This window comes from Garra rufa, chromosome 8 (assembly GCF_049309525.1).
Source record: "Garra rufa chromosome 8, GarRuf1.0, whole genome shotgun sequence".
NCBI classification, from domain to species: domain Eukaryota; kingdom Metazoa; phylum Chordata; class Actinopteri; order Cypriniformes; family Cyprinidae; genus Garra; species Garra rufa.
Genome location: NC_133368.1, coordinates 2,611,931 through 2,626,367, shown reverse-complemented (window position 1 = coordinate 2,626,367; position 14,437 = coordinate 2,611,931). Strand labels below are relative to the sequence as shown.

At 50.7% G+C, this 14,437-nt stretch overlaps 36 non-coding genes across 36 annotated transcripts; all 36 read left to right on the top strand.

Moving 5' to 3' along the window:
* The first annotated feature begins 61 nt into the window (after positions 1–61).
* trnap-cgg (transfer RNA proline (anticodon CGG)) lies at positions 62–133 on the top strand. Its single transcript has one exon. It is a non-coding gene; the product is annotated as a tRNA-Pro (tRNA).
* Positions 134–269: 136 nt separating this feature from the next.
* trnap-agg (transfer RNA proline (anticodon AGG)) lies at positions 270–341 on the top strand. Its single transcript has one exon. It is a non-coding gene; the product is annotated as a tRNA-Pro (tRNA).
* A 601-nt stretch (positions 342–942) lies between these two features.
* trnap-cgg (transfer RNA proline (anticodon CGG)) lies at positions 943–1,014 on the top strand. Its single transcript has one exon. It is a non-coding gene; the product is annotated as a tRNA-Pro (tRNA).
* A 136-nt stretch (positions 1,015–1,150) lies between these two features.
* trnap-agg (transfer RNA proline (anticodon AGG)) lies at positions 1,151–1,222 on the top strand. The gene has a single exon. It is a non-coding gene; the product is annotated as a tRNA-Pro (tRNA).
* A 136-nt stretch (positions 1,223–1,358) lies between these two features.
* Positions 1,359–1,430, top strand: trnap-agg (transfer RNA proline (anticodon AGG)). The gene has a single exon. It is a non-coding gene; the product is annotated as a tRNA-Pro (tRNA).
* Positions 1,431–1,605: 175 nt separating this feature from the next.
* trnap-cgg (transfer RNA proline (anticodon CGG)) lies at positions 1,606–1,677 on the top strand. Its single transcript has one exon. It is a non-coding gene; the product is annotated as a tRNA-Pro (tRNA).
* A 138-nt stretch (positions 1,678–1,815) lies between these two features.
* Positions 1,816–1,887, top strand: trnap-agg (transfer RNA proline (anticodon AGG)). The gene has a single exon. It is a non-coding gene; the product is annotated as a tRNA-Pro (tRNA).
* Positions 1,888–2,062: 175 nt separating this feature from the next.
* trnap-agg (transfer RNA proline (anticodon AGG)) lies at positions 2,063–2,134 on the top strand. The gene has a single exon. It is a non-coding gene; the product is annotated as a tRNA-Pro (tRNA).
* A 1,001-nt stretch (positions 2,135–3,135) lies between these two features.
* trnap-cgg (transfer RNA proline (anticodon CGG)) lies at positions 3,136–3,207 on the top strand. The gene has a single exon. It is a non-coding gene; the product is annotated as a tRNA-Pro (tRNA).
* A 136-nt stretch (positions 3,208–3,343) lies between these two features.
* Positions 3,344–3,415, top strand: trnap-agg (transfer RNA proline (anticodon AGG)). Its single transcript has one exon. It is a non-coding gene; the product is annotated as a tRNA-Pro (tRNA).
* Positions 3,416–3,493: 78 nt separating this feature from the next.
* On the top strand, positions 3,494–3,565 carry trnap-agg (transfer RNA proline (anticodon AGG)). Its single transcript has one exon. It is a non-coding gene; the product is annotated as a tRNA-Pro (tRNA).
* A 175-nt stretch (positions 3,566–3,740) lies between these two features.
* On the top strand, positions 3,741–3,812 carry trnap-cgg (transfer RNA proline (anticodon CGG)). The gene has a single exon. It is a non-coding gene; the product is annotated as a tRNA-Pro (tRNA).
* A 138-nt stretch (positions 3,813–3,950) lies between these two features.
* trnap-agg (transfer RNA proline (anticodon AGG)) lies at positions 3,951–4,022 on the top strand. Its single transcript has one exon. It is a non-coding gene; the product is annotated as a tRNA-Pro (tRNA).
* A 175-nt stretch (positions 4,023–4,197) lies between these two features.
* Positions 4,198–4,269, top strand: trnap-agg (transfer RNA proline (anticodon AGG)). The gene has a single exon. It is a non-coding gene; the product is annotated as a tRNA-Pro (tRNA).
* Positions 4,270–5,270: 1,001 nt separating this feature from the next.
* trnap-cgg (transfer RNA proline (anticodon CGG)) lies at positions 5,271–5,342 on the top strand. Its single transcript has one exon. It is a non-coding gene; the product is annotated as a tRNA-Pro (tRNA).
* A 136-nt stretch (positions 5,343–5,478) lies between these two features.
* On the top strand, positions 5,479–5,550 carry trnap-agg (transfer RNA proline (anticodon AGG)). Its single transcript has one exon. It is a non-coding gene; the product is annotated as a tRNA-Pro (tRNA).
* Positions 5,551–6,151: 601 nt separating this feature from the next.
* On the top strand, positions 6,152–6,223 carry trnap-cgg (transfer RNA proline (anticodon CGG)). Its single transcript has one exon. It is a non-coding gene; the product is annotated as a tRNA-Pro (tRNA).
* A 136-nt stretch (positions 6,224–6,359) lies between these two features.
* Positions 6,360–6,431, top strand: trnap-cgg (transfer RNA proline (anticodon CGG)). The gene has a single exon. It is a non-coding gene; the product is annotated as a tRNA-Pro (tRNA).
* A 138-nt stretch (positions 6,432–6,569) lies between these two features.
* Positions 6,570–6,641, top strand: trnap-agg (transfer RNA proline (anticodon AGG)). The gene has a single exon. It is a non-coding gene; the product is annotated as a tRNA-Pro (tRNA).
* A 175-nt stretch (positions 6,642–6,816) lies between these two features.
* trnap-agg (transfer RNA proline (anticodon AGG)) lies at positions 6,817–6,888 on the top strand. Its single transcript has one exon. It is a non-coding gene; the product is annotated as a tRNA-Pro (tRNA).
* A 1,000-nt stretch (positions 6,889–7,888) lies between these two features.
* trnap-cgg (transfer RNA proline (anticodon CGG)) lies at positions 7,889–7,960 on the top strand. The gene has a single exon. It is a non-coding gene; the product is annotated as a tRNA-Pro (tRNA).
* A 136-nt stretch (positions 7,961–8,096) lies between these two features.
* On the top strand, positions 8,097–8,168 carry trnap-agg (transfer RNA proline (anticodon AGG)). The gene has a single exon. It is a non-coding gene; the product is annotated as a tRNA-Pro (tRNA).
* A 601-nt stretch (positions 8,169–8,769) lies between these two features.
* Positions 8,770–8,841, top strand: trnap-cgg (transfer RNA proline (anticodon CGG)). Its single transcript has one exon. It is a non-coding gene; the product is annotated as a tRNA-Pro (tRNA).
* Positions 8,842–8,977: 136 nt separating this feature from the next.
* trnap-cgg (transfer RNA proline (anticodon CGG)) lies at positions 8,978–9,049 on the top strand. The gene has a single exon. It is a non-coding gene; the product is annotated as a tRNA-Pro (tRNA).
* A 139-nt stretch (positions 9,050–9,188) lies between these two features.
* trnap-agg (transfer RNA proline (anticodon AGG)) lies at positions 9,189–9,260 on the top strand. Its single transcript has one exon. It is a non-coding gene; the product is annotated as a tRNA-Pro (tRNA).
* Positions 9,261–9,953: 693 nt separating this feature from the next.
* On the top strand, positions 9,954–10,025 carry trnap-cgg (transfer RNA proline (anticodon CGG)). Its single transcript has one exon. It is a non-coding gene; the product is annotated as a tRNA-Pro (tRNA).
* A 136-nt stretch (positions 10,026–10,161) lies between these two features.
* trnap-agg (transfer RNA proline (anticodon AGG)) lies at positions 10,162–10,233 on the top strand. The gene has a single exon. It is a non-coding gene; the product is annotated as a tRNA-Pro (tRNA).
* Positions 10,234–10,311: 78 nt separating this feature from the next.
* Positions 10,312–10,383, top strand: trnap-agg (transfer RNA proline (anticodon AGG)). Its single transcript has one exon. It is a non-coding gene; the product is annotated as a tRNA-Pro (tRNA).
* Positions 10,384–10,560: 177 nt separating this feature from the next.
* Positions 10,561–10,632, top strand: trnap-agg (transfer RNA proline (anticodon AGG)). Its single transcript has one exon. It is a non-coding gene; the product is annotated as a tRNA-Pro (tRNA).
* A 1,001-nt stretch (positions 10,633–11,633) lies between these two features.
* trnap-cgg (transfer RNA proline (anticodon CGG)) lies at positions 11,634–11,705 on the top strand. Its single transcript has one exon. It is a non-coding gene; the product is annotated as a tRNA-Pro (tRNA).
* Positions 11,706–11,841: 136 nt separating this feature from the next.
* On the top strand, positions 11,842–11,913 carry trnap-agg (transfer RNA proline (anticodon AGG)). The gene has a single exon. It is a non-coding gene; the product is annotated as a tRNA-Pro (tRNA).
* Positions 11,914–12,088: 175 nt separating this feature from the next.
* On the top strand, positions 12,089–12,160 carry trnap-agg (transfer RNA proline (anticodon AGG)). The gene has a single exon. It is a non-coding gene; the product is annotated as a tRNA-Pro (tRNA).
* Positions 12,161–12,238: 78 nt separating this feature from the next.
* trnap-agg (transfer RNA proline (anticodon AGG)) lies at positions 12,239–12,310 on the top strand. The gene has a single exon. It is a non-coding gene; the product is annotated as a tRNA-Pro (tRNA).
* Positions 12,311–12,485: 175 nt separating this feature from the next.
* Positions 12,486–12,557, top strand: trnap-agg (transfer RNA proline (anticodon AGG)). The gene has a single exon. It is a non-coding gene; the product is annotated as a tRNA-Pro (tRNA).
* Positions 12,558–13,557: 1,000 nt separating this feature from the next.
* trnap-cgg (transfer RNA proline (anticodon CGG)) lies at positions 13,558–13,629 on the top strand. Its single transcript has one exon. It is a non-coding gene; the product is annotated as a tRNA-Pro (tRNA).
* A 136-nt stretch (positions 13,630–13,765) lies between these two features.
* On the top strand, positions 13,766–13,837 carry trnap-agg (transfer RNA proline (anticodon AGG)). The gene has a single exon. It is a non-coding gene; the product is annotated as a tRNA-Pro (tRNA).
* Positions 13,838–14,437: the final 600 nt, after the last annotated feature.

Genomic DNA, 14,437 nt, shown 5'->3' with positions numbered 1-14,437 from the left:
TAAGGTGTATCTGTGCATCCTGCTTTCTTTACCGGGAGCACAGTGAAGAGTTTGTTTGAATGGCTCGTTGGTCTAGGGGTATGATTCTCGCTTCGGGTGCGAGAGGTCCCGGGTTCAAATCCCGGACGAGCCCGACTCAGTCGTTAAAGCCTGTTTTAATGTTGATCCGGTAAGTGCCAAAATGGTCTTTTTTTTACCAGGGGTGCAGTAAAGCACTGAGCACCGGGAGAGTTGCTTTTCCAGGAGTACAGTGAACTTTGCATTTAGTTGGCTCGTTGGTCTAGGGGTATGATTCTCGCTTAGGGTGCGAGAGGTCCCGGGTTCAAATCCCGGACGAGCCCGCCTTGGTCTTTGAGGCCTGTTTTCTGGCTGGGGTTGAATCGAGCCTCACCTCCTGACAAGTTTTGGTCAACATTCGATTGGAAGGGCTGTCTTCTTCGGCCTCTGCCGTGGTACTTCGGTTTACACAAGCATCATGCCCGTGGACACTGCAGACTAGCGGTTCGCATGTGTACTGCACGTCGACGTGGACAATGATGCAGAAGTATAAATGAAAACTGGCGCACAGCGGGTACGAGAGGTCCCGGATTTCTGGAGTTGTATAAGTCGATCCGACCATTGCCATAGTTGGGCGGCGCTGCAGTGCAACCGTCTGGGTTGGAATCGAGCCTCAAGTCCCTTACCCTGATAAGCTTTGGTCAACACTCGACTGGAAGGGAAGCCCAAGCTGGTGGAGCTGTGGCAGATAGGAGGTTTTTTTTGGTTTGTTTTTGCACCCCTAGGAGTCTCGTTGGTCAAGGGCTATGATTCTCACTTAGGTTGCGAGAGGTCCCGGCTTCAAATCTCGAACGAGCCCGTCTGCAACTTCAAAAGTGCTCTTTTAAGGTGTATCTGTGCATCCTGCTTTCTTTACCGGGAGCACAGTGAAGAGCTTGTTTGAATGGCTCGTTGGTCTAGGGGTATGATTCTCGCTTCGGGTGCGAGAGGTCCCGGGTTCAAATCCCGGACGAGCCCGACTCAGTCGTTAAAGCCTGTTTTAATGTTGATCCGGTAAGTGCCAAAATGGTCTTTTTTTTACCAGGGGTGCAGTAAAGCACTGAGCACCGGGAGAGTTGCTTTTCCAGGAGTACAGTGAACTGTGCATTTAGTTGGCTCGTTGGTCTAGGGGTATGATTCTCGCTTAGGGTGCGAGAGGTCCCGGGTTCAAATCCCGGACGAGCCCGACTCAGTCGTTAAAGCCTGTTTTAATGTTGATCCGGTAAGTGCCAAAATGGTCTTTTTTTTACCAAGGGTGCAGTAAAGCACTGAGCACCGGGAGAGTTGCTTTTCCAGGAGTACAGTGAACTATGCATTTAGTTGGCTCGTTGGTCTAGGGGTATGATTCTCGCTTAGGGTGCGAGAGGTCCCGGGTTCAAATCCCGGACGAGCCCGCCTTGGTCTTTGAGGCCTGTTTTCTGGCTGGGGTTGAATCGAGCCTCACGTCCTGACAAGTTTTGGTCAACATTCGATTGGAAGGGCTGTCCAATCTGCTGGAGACCCAGCAGAAAGGATATGGGGGGGTTTTGCAGCCGTATGTGTCTTCTTCAAGACTGAACGCCATCGAGAGGCTCGTTGGTCTAGGGGTATGATTCTCGCTTCGGGTGCGAGAGGTCCCGGGTTCAAATCCCGGACGAGCCCGACTCAGTCGTTAAAGCCTGTTTTAATGTTGATCCGGTAAGTGCCAAAATGGTCTTTTTTTTTTACCAGGGGTGCAGTAAAGCACTGAGCACCGGGAGAGTTGCTTTTCCAGGAGTACAGTGAACTGTGCAATTAGTTGGCTCGTTGGTCTAGGGGTATGATTCTCGCTTAGGGTGCGAGAGGTCCCGGGTTCAAATCCCGGACGAGCCCGCCTTGGTCTTTGAGGCCTGTTTTCTGGCTGGGGTTGAATCGAGCCTCACGTCCTGACAAGTTTTGGTCAACATTCGATTGGAAGGGCTGTCCAATCTGCTGGAGACCCAGCAGAAAGCATGTGGGGGGGTTTTGCAGCCGTATGTGTCTTCTTCAAGACTGGACACCATCGAGAGGCTCGTTGGTCTAGGGGTATGATTCTCGCTTAGGGTGCGAGAGGTCCCGGGTTCAAATCCCGGACGAGCCCGCATTAAGCCTAGATTTTTAAAGTTGCATCCATTGATCCGGCTTTCTTTTGACATCTAAGTCGGACCCTTTTTCTCAGTTCCTCATCTGCAATTTGAACTTGGTTGGCTGCTTAGCTTGATGGGTTTGAGAGTTTGCACTGAACGACGGTTCCATCTGAGCTATTTCAGTGACCATACCTCCTTTGTGTGGCTTGTTGGTCTAGGGTTGTGATTCTTGCTTCAGGTGCAACAGTTCCTTGGTTCAAATCCTGGACGAGCCTGTCTGCAGCTTTGAAAACACTTTTTTGGAGGAGTAGCTGTCTATCCTGCTTGCTTTGGCTCGGTTGCAAGGCATCATTAAGTAGGACTGAAATCTTCCTACTTGTGGTTTTTCAGTGTCAATGTCATTTACAGCGCTGGTCACTTGCCAGACGTGGCATTGTCAATATAGCTCATTTGGGAGAGTGTAAAGTCTGATTTATACTTCTGGTTCGAACCGTAGCTACGGCTTCTTCTTCGGCCTCTGCCGTGGTACTTCGGTTTACACAAGCATCATGCCCGTGGACACTGCAGACTAGCGGTTCGCATGTGTACTGCACGTCGACGTGGACAATGATGCAGAAGTATAAATGAAAACCGGCGCACAGCGGGTACGAGAGGTCCCGGATTTCTGGAGTTGTATAAGTCGATCCGACCATTGCCATAGTTGGGCGGCGCTGCAGTGCAACCGTCTGGGTTGGAATCGAGCCTCAAGTCCCTTACCCTGATAAGCTTTGGTCAACACTCGACTGGAAGGGAAGCCCAAGCTGGTGGAGCTGTGGCAGATAGGAGGTTTTTTTTGGTTTGTTTTTGCACCCCTAGGAGTCTCGTTGGTCAAGGGCTATGATTCTCACTTAGGTTGCGAGAGGTCCCGGCTTCAAATCTCGAACGAGCCCGTCTGCAACTTCAAAGGTGCTCTTTTAAGGTGTATCTGTGCATCCTGCTTTCTTTACCGGGAGCACAGTGAAGAGTTTGTTTGAATGGCTCGTTGGTCTAGGGGTATGATTCTCGCTTCGGGTGCGAGAGGTCCCGGGTTCAAATCCCGGACGAGCCCGACTCAGTCGTTAAAGCCTGTTTTAATGTTGATCCGGTAAGTGCCAAAATGGTCTTTTTTTTACCAGGGGTGCAGTAAAGCACTGAGCACCGGGAGAGTTGCTTTTCCAGGAGTACAGTGAACTGTGCATTTAGTTGGCTAGTTGGTCTAGGGGTATGATTCTCGCTTAGGGTGCGAGAGGTCCCGGGTTCAAATCCCGGACGAGCCCGCATTAAGCCTAGATTTTTAAAGTTTTAAAGTTGCATCCATTGCTTTTCCAGGAGTACAGTGAACTGTGCATTTAGTTGGCTCGTTGGTCTAGGGGTATGATTCTCGCTTAGGGTGCGAGAGGTCCCGGGTTCAAATCCCGGACGAGCCCGCCTTGGTCTTTGAGGCCTGTTTTCTGGCTGGGGTTGAATCGAGCCTCACGTCCTGACAAGTTTTGGTCAACATTCGATTGGAAGGGCTGTCCAATCTGCTGGAGACCCAGCAGAAAGGATGTGGGGGGGTTTTGCAGCCGTATGTGTCTTCTTCAAGACTGAACGCCATCGAGAGGCTCGTTGGTCTAGGGGTATGATTCTCGCTTCGGGTGCGAGAGGTCACGGGTTCAAATCCCGGACGAGCCCGACTCAGTCGTTAAAGCCTGTTTTAATGTTGATCCGGTAAGTGCCAAAATGGTCTTTTTTTTTTACCAGGGGTGCAGTAAAGCGCTGAGCACCGGGAGAGTTGCTTTTCCAGGAGTACAGTGAACTGTGCAATTAGTTGGCTCGTTGGTCTAGGGGTATGATTCTCGCTTAGGGTGCGAGAGGTCCCGGGTTCAAATCCCGGACGAACCCGCCTTGGTCTTTGAGGCCTGTTTTCTGGCTGGGGTTGAATCGAGCCTCACGTCCTGACAAGTTTTGGTCAACATTCGATTGGAAGGGCTGTCCAATCTGCTGGAGACCCAGCAGAAAGCATGTGGGGGGGTTTTGCAGCCGTATGTGTCTTCTTCAAGACTGGACACCATCGAGAGGCTCGTTGGTCTAGGGGTATGATTCTCGCTTAGGGTGCGAGAGGTCCCGGGTTCAAATCCCGGGCGAGCCCGCATTAAGCCTAGATTTTTAAAGTTGCATCCATTGATCCGGCTTTCTTTTGACATCTAAGTCGGACCCTTTTTCTCAGTTCCTCATCTGCAATTTGAACTTGGTTGGCTGCTTAGCTTGATGGGTTTGAGAGTTTGCACTGAACGACGGTTCCATCTGAGCTATTTCAGTGACCATACCTCCTTTGTGTGGCTTGTTGGTCTAGGGTTGTGATTCTTGCTTCAGGTGCAACAGTTCCTTGGTTCAAATCCTGGACGAGCCTGTCTGCAGCTTTGAAAACACTTTTTTGGAGGAGTAGCTGTCTATCCTGCTTGCTTTGGCTCGGTTGCAAGGCATCATTAAGTAGGACTGAAATCTTCCTACTTGTGGTTTTTCAGTGTCAATGTCATTTACAGCGCTGGTCACTTGCCAGACGTGGCATTGTCAATATAGCTCATTTGGGAGAGTGTAAAGTCTGATTTATACTTCTGGTTCGAACCGTAGCTACGGCTTCTTCTTCGGCCTCTGCCGTGGTACTTCGGTTTACACAAGCATCATGCCCGTGGACACTGCAGACTAGCGGTTCGCATGTGTACTGCACGTCGACGTGGACAATGATGCAGAAGTATAAATGAAAACCGGCGCACAGCGGGTACGAGAGGTCCCGGATTTCTGGAGTTGTATAAGTCGATCCGACCATTGCCATAGTTGGGCGGCGCTGCAGTGCAACCGTCTGGGTTGGAATCGAGCCTCAAGTCCCTTACCCTGATAAGCTTTGGTCAAAACTCGACTGGAAGGGAAGCCCAAGCTGGTGGAGCTGTGGCAGATAGGAGGTTTTTTTTGGTTTGTTTTTGCACCCCTAGGAGTCTCGTTGGTCAAGGGCTATGATTCTCACTTAGGTTGCGAGAGGTCCCGGCTTCAAATCTCGAACGAGCCCGTCTGCAACTTCAAAGGTGCTCTTTTAAGGTGTATCTGTGCATCCTGCTTTCTTTACCGGGAGCACAGTGAAGAGTTTGTTTGAATGGCTCGTTGGTCTAGGGGTATGATTCTCGCTTCGGGTGCGAGAGGTCCCGGGTTCAAATCCCGGACGAGCCCGACTCAGTCGTTAAAGCCTGTTTTAATGTTGATCTGGTAAGTGCCAAAATGGTCTTTTTTTTACCAGGGGTGCAGTAAAGCACTGAGCACCGGGAGAGTTGCTTTTCCAGGAGTACAGTGAACTGTGCATTTAGTTGGCTCGTTGGTCTAGGGGTATGATTCTCGCTTAGGGTGCGAGAGGTCCCGGGTTCAAATCCCGGACGAGCCCGCCTTGGTCTTTGAGGCCTGTTTTCTGGCTGGGGTTGAATCGAGCCTCACGTCCTGACAAGTTTTGGTCAACATTCGATTGGAAGGGCTGTCTTCTTCGGCCTCTGCCGTGGTACTTCGGTTTACACAAGCATCATGCCCGTGGACACTGCAGACTAGCGGTTCGCATGTGTACTGCACGTCGACGTGGACAATGATGCAGAAGTATAAATGAAAACTGGCGCACAGCGGGTACGAGAGGTCCCGGATTTCTGGAGTTGTATAAGTCGATCCGACCATTGCCATAGTTGGGCGGCGCTGCAGTGCAACCGTCTGGGTTGGAATCGAGCCTCAAGTCCCTTACCCTGATAAGCTTTGGTCAACACTCGACTGGAAGGGAAGCCCAAGCTGGTGGAGCTGTGGCAGATAGGAGGTTTTTTTTGGTTTGTTTTTGCACCCCTAGGAGTCTCGTTGGTCAAGGGCTATGATTCTCACTTAGGTTGCGAGAGGTCCCGGCTTCAAATCTCGAACGAGCCCGTCTGCAACTTCAAAAGTGCTCTTTTAAGGTGTATCTGTGCATCCTGCTTTCTTTACCGGGAGCACAGTGAAGAGCTTGTTTGAATGGCTCGTTGGTCTAGGGGTATGATTCTCGCTTCGGGTGCGAGAGGTCCCGGGTTCAAATCCCGGACGAGCCCGACTCAGTCGTTAAAGCCTGTTTTAATGTTGATCCGGTAAGTGCCAAAATGGTCTTTTTTTTACCAGGGGTGCAGTAAAGCACTGAGCACCGGGAGAGTTGCTTTTCCAGGAGTACAGTGAACTGTGCATTTAGTTGGCTCGTTGGTCTAGGGGTATGATTCTCGCTTCGGGTGCGAGAGGTCCCGGGTTCAAATCCCGGACGAGCCCGACTCAGTCGTTAAAGCCTGTTTTAATGTTGATCCGGTAAGTGCCAAAATGGTCTTTTTTTTTTACCAGGGGTGCAGTAAAGCACTGAGCACCGGGAGAGTTGCTTTTCCAGGAGTACAGTGAACTGTGCATTTAGTTGGCTCGTTGGTCTAGGGGTATGATTCTCGCTTAGGGTGCGAGAGGTCCCGGGTTCAAATCCCGGACGAGCCCGCCTTGGTCTTTGAGGCCTGTTTTCTGGCTGGGGTTGAATCGAGCCTCACGTCCTGACAAGTTTTGGTCAACATTCGATTGGAAGGGCTGTCCAATCTGCTGGAGACCCAGCAGAAAGGATGTGGGGGGGTTTTGCAGCCGTATGTGTCTTCTTCAAGACTGGGCACCATCGAGAGGCTCGTTGGTCTAGGGGTATGATTCTCGCTTAGGGTGCGAGAGGTCCCAGGTTCAAATCCCGGACGAGCCCGCATTAAGCCTAGATTTTTAAAGTTGCATCCATTGATCCGGCTTTCTTTTGACTTCTAAGTCGGACCCTTTTTCTCAGTTCCTCATCTGCAATTTGAACTTGGTTGGCTGCTTAGCTTGATGGGTTTGAGAGTTTGCACTGAACGACGGTTCCATCTGAGCTATTTCAGTGACCATACCTCCTTTGTGTGGCTTGTTGGTCTAGGGTTGTGATTCTTGCTTCAGGTGCAGCAGTTCCTTGGCTCAAATTCTGGACGAGCCTGTCTGCAGCTTTGAAAACACTTTTTTGGAGGAGTAGCTGTCTATCCTGCTTGCTTTGGCTCGGTTGCAAGGCATCATTAAGTAGGACTGAAATCTTCCTACTTGTGGTTTTTCAGTGTCAATGTCATTTACAGCGCTGGTCACTTGCCAGACGTGGCATTGTCAATATAGCTCATTTGGGAGAGTGTAAAGTCTGATTTATACTTCTGGTTCGAACCGTAGCTACGGCTTCTTCTTCGGCCTCTGCCGTGGTACTTCGGTTTACACAAGCATCATGCCCGTGGACACTGCAGACTAGCGGTTCGCATGTGTACTGCACGTCGACGTGGACAATGATGCAGAAGTATAAATGAAAACCGGCGCACAGCGGGTACGAGAGGTCCCGGATTTCTGGAGTTGTATAAGTCGATCCGACCATTGCCATAGTTGGGCGGCGCTGCAGTGCAACCGTCTGGGTTGGAATCGAGCCTCAAGTCCCTTACCCTGATAAGCTTTGGTCAACACTCGACTGGAAGGGAAGCCCAAGCTGGTGGAGCTGTGGCAGATAGGAGGTTTTTTTGGTTTGTTTTTGCACCCCTAGGAGTCTCGTTGGTCAAGGGCTATGATTCTCACTTAGGTTGCGAGAGGTCCCGGCTTCAAATCTCGAACGAGCCCGTCTGCAACTTCAAAGGTGCTCTTTTAAGGTGTATCTGTGCATCCTGCTTTCTTTACCGGGAGCACAGTGAAGAGTTTGTTTGACTGGCTCGTTGGTCTAGGGGTATGATTCTCGCTTCGGGTGCGAGAGGTCCCGGGTTCAAATCCCGGACGAGCCCGACTCAGTCGTTAAAGCCTTTTTTAATGTTGATCCGGTAAGTGCCAAAATGGTCTTTTTTTTACCAGGGGTGCAGTAAAGCACTGAGCACCGGGAGAGTTGCTTTTCCAGGAGTACAGTGAACTGTGCATTTAGTTGGCTCGTTGGTCTAGGGGTATGATTCTCGCTTAGGGTGCGAGAGGTCCCGGGTTCAAATCCCGGACGAGCCCGCCTTGGTCTTTGAGGCCTGTTTTCTGGCTGGGGTTGAATCGAGCCTCACGTCCTGACAAGTTTTGGTCAACATTCGATTGGAAGGGCTGTCTTCTTCGGCCTCTGCCGTGGTACTTCGGTTTACACAAGCATCATGCCCGTGGACACTGCAGACTAGCGGTTCGCATGTGTACTGCACGTCGACGTGGACAATGATGCAGAAGTATAAATGAAAACTGGCGCACAGCGGGTACGAGAGGTCCCGGATTTCTGGAGTTGTATAAGTCGATCCGACCATTGCCATAGTTGGGCGGCGCTGCAGTGCAACCGTCTGGGTTGGAATCGAGCCTCAAGTCCCTTACCCTGATAAGCTTTGGTCAACACTCGACTGGAAGGGAAGCCCAAGCTGGTGGAGCTGTGGCAGATAGGAGGTTTTTTTTGGTTTGTTTTTGCACCCCTAGGAGTCTCGTTGGTCAAGGGCTATGATTCTCACTTAGGTTGCGAGAGGTCCCGGCTTCAAATCTCGAACGAGCCCGTCTGCAACTTCAAAGGTGCTCTTTTAAGGTGTATCTGTGCATCCTGCTTTCTTTACCGGGAGCACAGTGAAGAGCTTGTTTGAATGGCTCGTTGGTCTAGGGGTATGATTCTCGCTTCGGGTGCGAGAGGTCCCGGGTTCAAATCCCGGACGAGCCCGACTCAGTCGTTAAAGCCTGTTTTAATGTTGATCCGGTAAGTGCCAAAATGGTCTTTTTTTTACCAGGGGTGCAGTAAAGCACTGAGCACCGGGAGAGTTGCTTTTCCAGGAGTACAGTGAACTGTGCATTTAGTTGGCTCGTTGGTCTAGGGGTATGATTCTCGCTTCGGGTGCGAGAGGTCCCGGGTTCAAATCCCGGACGAGCCCGACTCAGTCGTTAAAGCCTGTTTTAATGTTGATCCGGTAAGTGCCAAAATGGTCTTTTTTTTTTTACCAGGGGTGCAGTAAAGCACTGAGCACCGGGAGAGTTGCTTTTCCAGGAGTACAGTGAACTGTGCATTTAGTTGGCTCGTTGGTCTAGGGGTATGATTCTCGCTTAGGGTGCGAGAGGTCCCGGGTTCAAATCCCGGACGAGCCCGCCTTGGTCTTTGAGGCCTGTTTTCTGGCTGGGGTTGAATCGAGCCTCACGTCCTGACAAGTTTTGGTCAACATTCGATTGGAAGGGCTGTCCAATCTGCTGGAGACCCAGCAGAAAGGATGTGGGGGGGTTTTGCAGCCGTATGTGTCTTCTTCAAGACTGGGCACCATCGAGAGGCTCATTGGTCTAGGGGTATGATTCTCGCTTAGGGTGCGAGAGGTCCCAGGTTCAAATCCCGGACGAGCCCGCATTAAGCCTAGATTTTTAAAGTTGCATCCATTGATCCGGCTTTCTTTTGACTTCTAAGTCGGACCCTTTTTCTCAGTTCCTCATCTGCAATTTGAACTTGGTTGGCTGCTTAGCTTGATGGGTTTGAGAGTTTGCACTGAACGACGGTTCCATCTGAGCTATTTCAGTGACCATACCTCCTTTGTGTGGCTTGTTGGTCTAGGGTTGTGATTCTTGCTTCAGGTGCAGCAGTTCCTTGGTTCAAATCCTGGACGAGCCTGTCTGCAGCTTTGAAAACACTTTTTTGGAGGAGTAGCTGTCTATCCTGCTTGCTTTGGCTCGGTTGCAAGGCATCATTAAGTAGGACTGAAATCTTCCTACTTGTGGTTTTTCAGTGTCAATGTCATTTACAGCGCTGGTCACTTGCCAGACGTGGCATTGTCAATATAGCTCATTTGTTTGAATGGCTCGTTGGTCTAGGGGTATGATTCTCGCTTCGGGTGCGAGAGGTCCCGGGTTCAAATCCCGGACGAGCCCGACTCAGTCGTTAAAGCCTTTTTTAATGTTGATCCGGTAAGTGCCAAAATGGTCTTTTTTTTACCAGGGGTGCAGTAAAGCACTGAGCACCGGGAGAGTTGCTTTTCCAGGAGTACAGTGAACTGTGCATTTAGTTGGCTCGTTGGTCTAGGGGTATGATTCTCGCTTAGGGTGCGAGAGGTCCCGGGTTCAAATCCCGGACGAGCCCGCATTAAGCCTAGATTTTTAAAGTTTTAAAGTTGCATCCATTGCTTTTCCAGGAGTACAGTGAACTGTGCATTTAGTTGGCTCGTTGGTCTAGGGGTATGATTCTCGCTTAGGGTGCGAGAGGTCCCGGGTTCAAATCCCGGACGAGCCCGCCTTGGTCTTTGAGGCCTGTTTTCTGGCTGGGGTTGAATCGAGCCTCACCTCCTGACAAGTTTTGGTCAACATTCGATTGGAAGGGCTGTCCAATCTGCTGGAGACCCAGCAGAAAGGATGTGGGGGGGGGGTTTGCAGCCGTATGTGTCTTCTTCAAGACTGGACACCATCGAGAGGCTCGTTGGTCTAGGGGTATGATTCTCGCTTAGGGTGCGAGAGGTCCCGGGTTCAAATCCCGGACGAGCCCGCATTAAGCCTAGATTTTTAAAGTTGCATCCATTGATCCGGCTTTCTTTTGACATCTAAGTCGGACCCTTTTTCTCAGTTCCTCATCTGCAATTTGAACTTGGTTGGCTGCTTAGCTTGATGGGTTTGAGAGTTTGCACTGAACGACGGTTCCATCTGAGCTATTTCAGTGACCATACCTCCTTTGTGTGGCTTGTTGGTCTAGGGTTGTGATTCTTGCTTCAGGTGCAACAGTTCCTTGGTTCAAATCCTGGACGAGCCTGTCTGCAGCTTTGAAAACACTTTTTTGGAGGAGTAGCTGTCTATCCTGCTTGCTTTGGCTCGGTTGCAAGGCATCATTAAGTAGGACTGAAATCTTCCTACTTGTGGTTTTTCAGTGTCAATGTCATTTACAGCGCTGGTCACTTGCCAGACGTGGCATTGTCAATATAGCTCATTTGGGAGAGTGTAAAGTCTGATTTATACTTCTGGTTCGAACCGTAGCTACGGCTTCTTCTTCGGCCTCTGCCGTGGTACTTCGGTTTACACAAGCATCATGCCCGTGGACACTGCAGACTAGCGGTTCGCATGTGTACTGCACGTCGACGTGGACAATGATGCAGAAGTATAAATGAAAACCGGCGCACAGCGGGTACGAGAGGTCCCGGATTTCTGGAGTTGTATAAGTCGATCCGACCATTGCCATAGTTGGGCGGCGCTGCAGTGCAACCGTCTGGGTTGGAATCGAGCCTCAAGTCCCTTACCCTGATAAGCTTTGGTCAACACTCGACTGGAAGGGAAGCCCAAGCTGGTGGAGCTGTGGCAGATAGGAGGTTTTTTTTGGTTTGTTTTTGCACCCCTAGGAGTCTCGTTGGTCAAGGGCTATGATTCTCACTTAGGTTGCGAGAGGTCCCGGCTTCAAATCTCGAACGAGCCCGTCTGCAACTTCAAAGGTGCTCTTTTAAGGTGTATCTGTGCATCCTGCTTTCTTTACCGGGAGCACAGTGAAGAGTTTGTTTGAATGGCTCGTTGGTCTAGGGGTATGATTCTCGCTTCGGGTGCGAGAGGTCCCGGGTTCAAATCCCGGACGAGCCCGACTCAGTCGTTAAAGCCTGTTTTAATGTTGATCCGGTAAGTGCCAAAATGGTCTTTTTTTTACCAGGGGTGCAGTAAAGCACTGAGCACCGGGAGAGTTGCTTTTCCAGGAGTACAGTGAACTGTGCATTTAGTTGGCTAGTTGGTCTAGGGGTATGATTCTCGCTTAGGGTGCGAGAGGTCCCGGGTTCAAATCCCGGACGAGCCCGCCTTGGTCTTTGAGGCCTGTTTTCTGGCTGGGGTTGAATCGAGCCTCACCTCCTGACAAGTTTTGGTCAACATTCGATTGGAAGGGCTGTCCAATCTGCTGGAGACCCAGCAGAAAGCATGTGGGGGGGGTTTGCAGCCGTATGTGTCTTCTTCAAGAGTGGACACCATCGAGAGGCTCGTTGGTCTAGGGGTATGATTCTCGCTTAGGGTGCGAGAGGTCCCGGGTTCAAATCCCGGACGAGCCCGCATTAAGCCTAGATTTTTAAAGTTTTAAAGTTGCATCCATTGCTTTTCCAGGAGTACAGTGAACTGTGCATTTAGTTGGCTCGTTGGTCTAGGGGTATGATTCTCGCTTAGGGTGCGAGAGGTCCCGGGTTCAAATCCCGGACGAGCCCGCCTTGGTCTTTGAGGCCTGTTTTCTGGCTGGGGTTGAATCGAGCCTCACGTCCTGACAAGTTTTGGTCAACATTCGATTGGAAGGGCTGTCCAATCTGCTGGAGACCCAGCAGAAAGGATGTGGGGGGGTTTTGCAGCCGTATGTGTCTTCTTCAAGACTGGGCACCATCGAGAGGCTCGTTGGTCTAGGGGTATGATTCTCGCTTAGGGTGCGAGAGGTCCCAGGTTCAAATCCCGGACGAGCCCGCATTAAGCCTAGATTTTTAAAGTTGCATCCATTGATCCGGCTTTCTTTTGACTTCTAAGTCGGACCCTTTTTCTCAGTTCCTCATCTGCAATTTGAACTTGGTTGGCTGCTTAGCTTGATGGGTTTGAGAGTTTGCACTGAACGACGGTTCCATCTGAGCTATTTCAGTGACCATACCTCCTTTGTGTGGCTTGTTGGTCTAGGGTTGTGATTCTTGCTTCAGGTGCAGCAGTTCCTTGGCTCAAATTCTGGACGAGCCTGTCTGCAGCTTTGAAAACACTTTTTTGGAGGAGTAGCTGTCTATCCTGCTTGCTTTGGCTCGGTTGCAAGGCATCATTAAGTAGGACTGAAATCTTCCTACTTGTGGTTTTTCAGTGTCAATGTCATTTACAGCGCTGGTCACTTGCCAGACGTGGCATTGTCAATATAGCTCATTTGGGAGAGTGTAAAGTCTGATTTATACTTCTGGTTCGAACCGTAGCTACGGCTTCTTCTTCGGCCTCTGCCGTGGTACTTCGGTTTACACAAGCATCATGCCCGTGGACACTGCAGACTAGCGGTTCGCATGTGTACTGCACGTCGACGTGGACAATGATGCAGAAGTATAAATGAAAACCGGCGCACAGCGGGTACGAGAGGTCCCGGATTTCTGGAGTTGTATAAGTCGATCCGACCATTGCCATAGTTGGGCGGCGCTGCAGTGCAACCGTCTGGGTTGGAATCGAGCCTCAAGTCCCTTACCCTGATAAGCTTTGGTCAACACTCGACTGGAAGGGAAGCCCAAGCTGGTGGAGCTGTGGCAGATAGGAGGTTTTTTTGGTTTGTTTTTGCACCCCTAGGAGTCTCGTTGGTCAAGGGCTATGATTCTCACTTAGGTTGCGAGAGGTCCCGGCTTCAAATCTCGAACGAGCCCGTCTGCAACTTCAAAGGTGCTCTTTTAAGGTGTATCTGTGCATCCTGCTTTCTTTACCGGGAGCACAGTGAAGAGTTTGTTTGACTGGCTCGTTGGTCTAGGGGTATGATTCTCGCTTCGGGTGCGAGAGGTCCCGGGTTCAAATCCCGGACGAGCCCGACTCAGTCGTTAAAGCCTTTTTTAATGTTGATCCGGTAAGTGCCAAAATGGTCTTTTTTTTACCAGGGGTGCAGTAAAGCACTGAGCACCGGGAGAGTTGCTTTTCCAGGAGTACAGTGAACTGTGCATTTAGTTGGCTCGTTGGTCTAGGGGTATGATTCTCGCTTAGGGTGCGAGAGGTCCCGGGTTCAAATCCCGGACGAGCCCGCCTTGGTCTTTGAGGCCTGTTTTCTGGCTGGGGTTGAATCGAGCCTCACGTCCTGACAAGTTTTGGTCAACATTCGATTGGAAGGGCTGTCTTCTTCGGCCTCTGCCGTGGTACTTCGGTTTACACAAGCATCATGCCCGTGGACACTGCAGACTAGCGGTTCGCATGTGTACTGCACGTCGACGTGGACAATGATGCAGAAGTATAAATGAAAACTGGCGCACAGCGGGTACGAGAGGTCCCGGATTTCTGGAGTTGTATAAGTCGATCCGACCATTGCCATAGTTGGGCGGCGCTGCAGTGCAACCGTCTGGGTTGGAATCGAGCCTCAAGTCCCTTACCCTGATAAGCTTTGGTCAACACTCGACTGGAAGGGAAGCCCAAGCTGGTGGAGCTGTGGCAGATAGGAGGTTTTTTTTGGTTTGTTTTTGCACCCCTAGGAGTCTCGTTGGTCAAGGGCTATGATTCTCACTTAGGTTGCGAGAGGTCCCGGCTTCAAATCTCGAACGAGCCCGTCTGCAACTTCAAAGGTGCTCTTTTAAGGTGTATCTGTGCATCCTGCTTTCTTTACCGGGAGCACAGTGAAGAGCTTGTTTGAA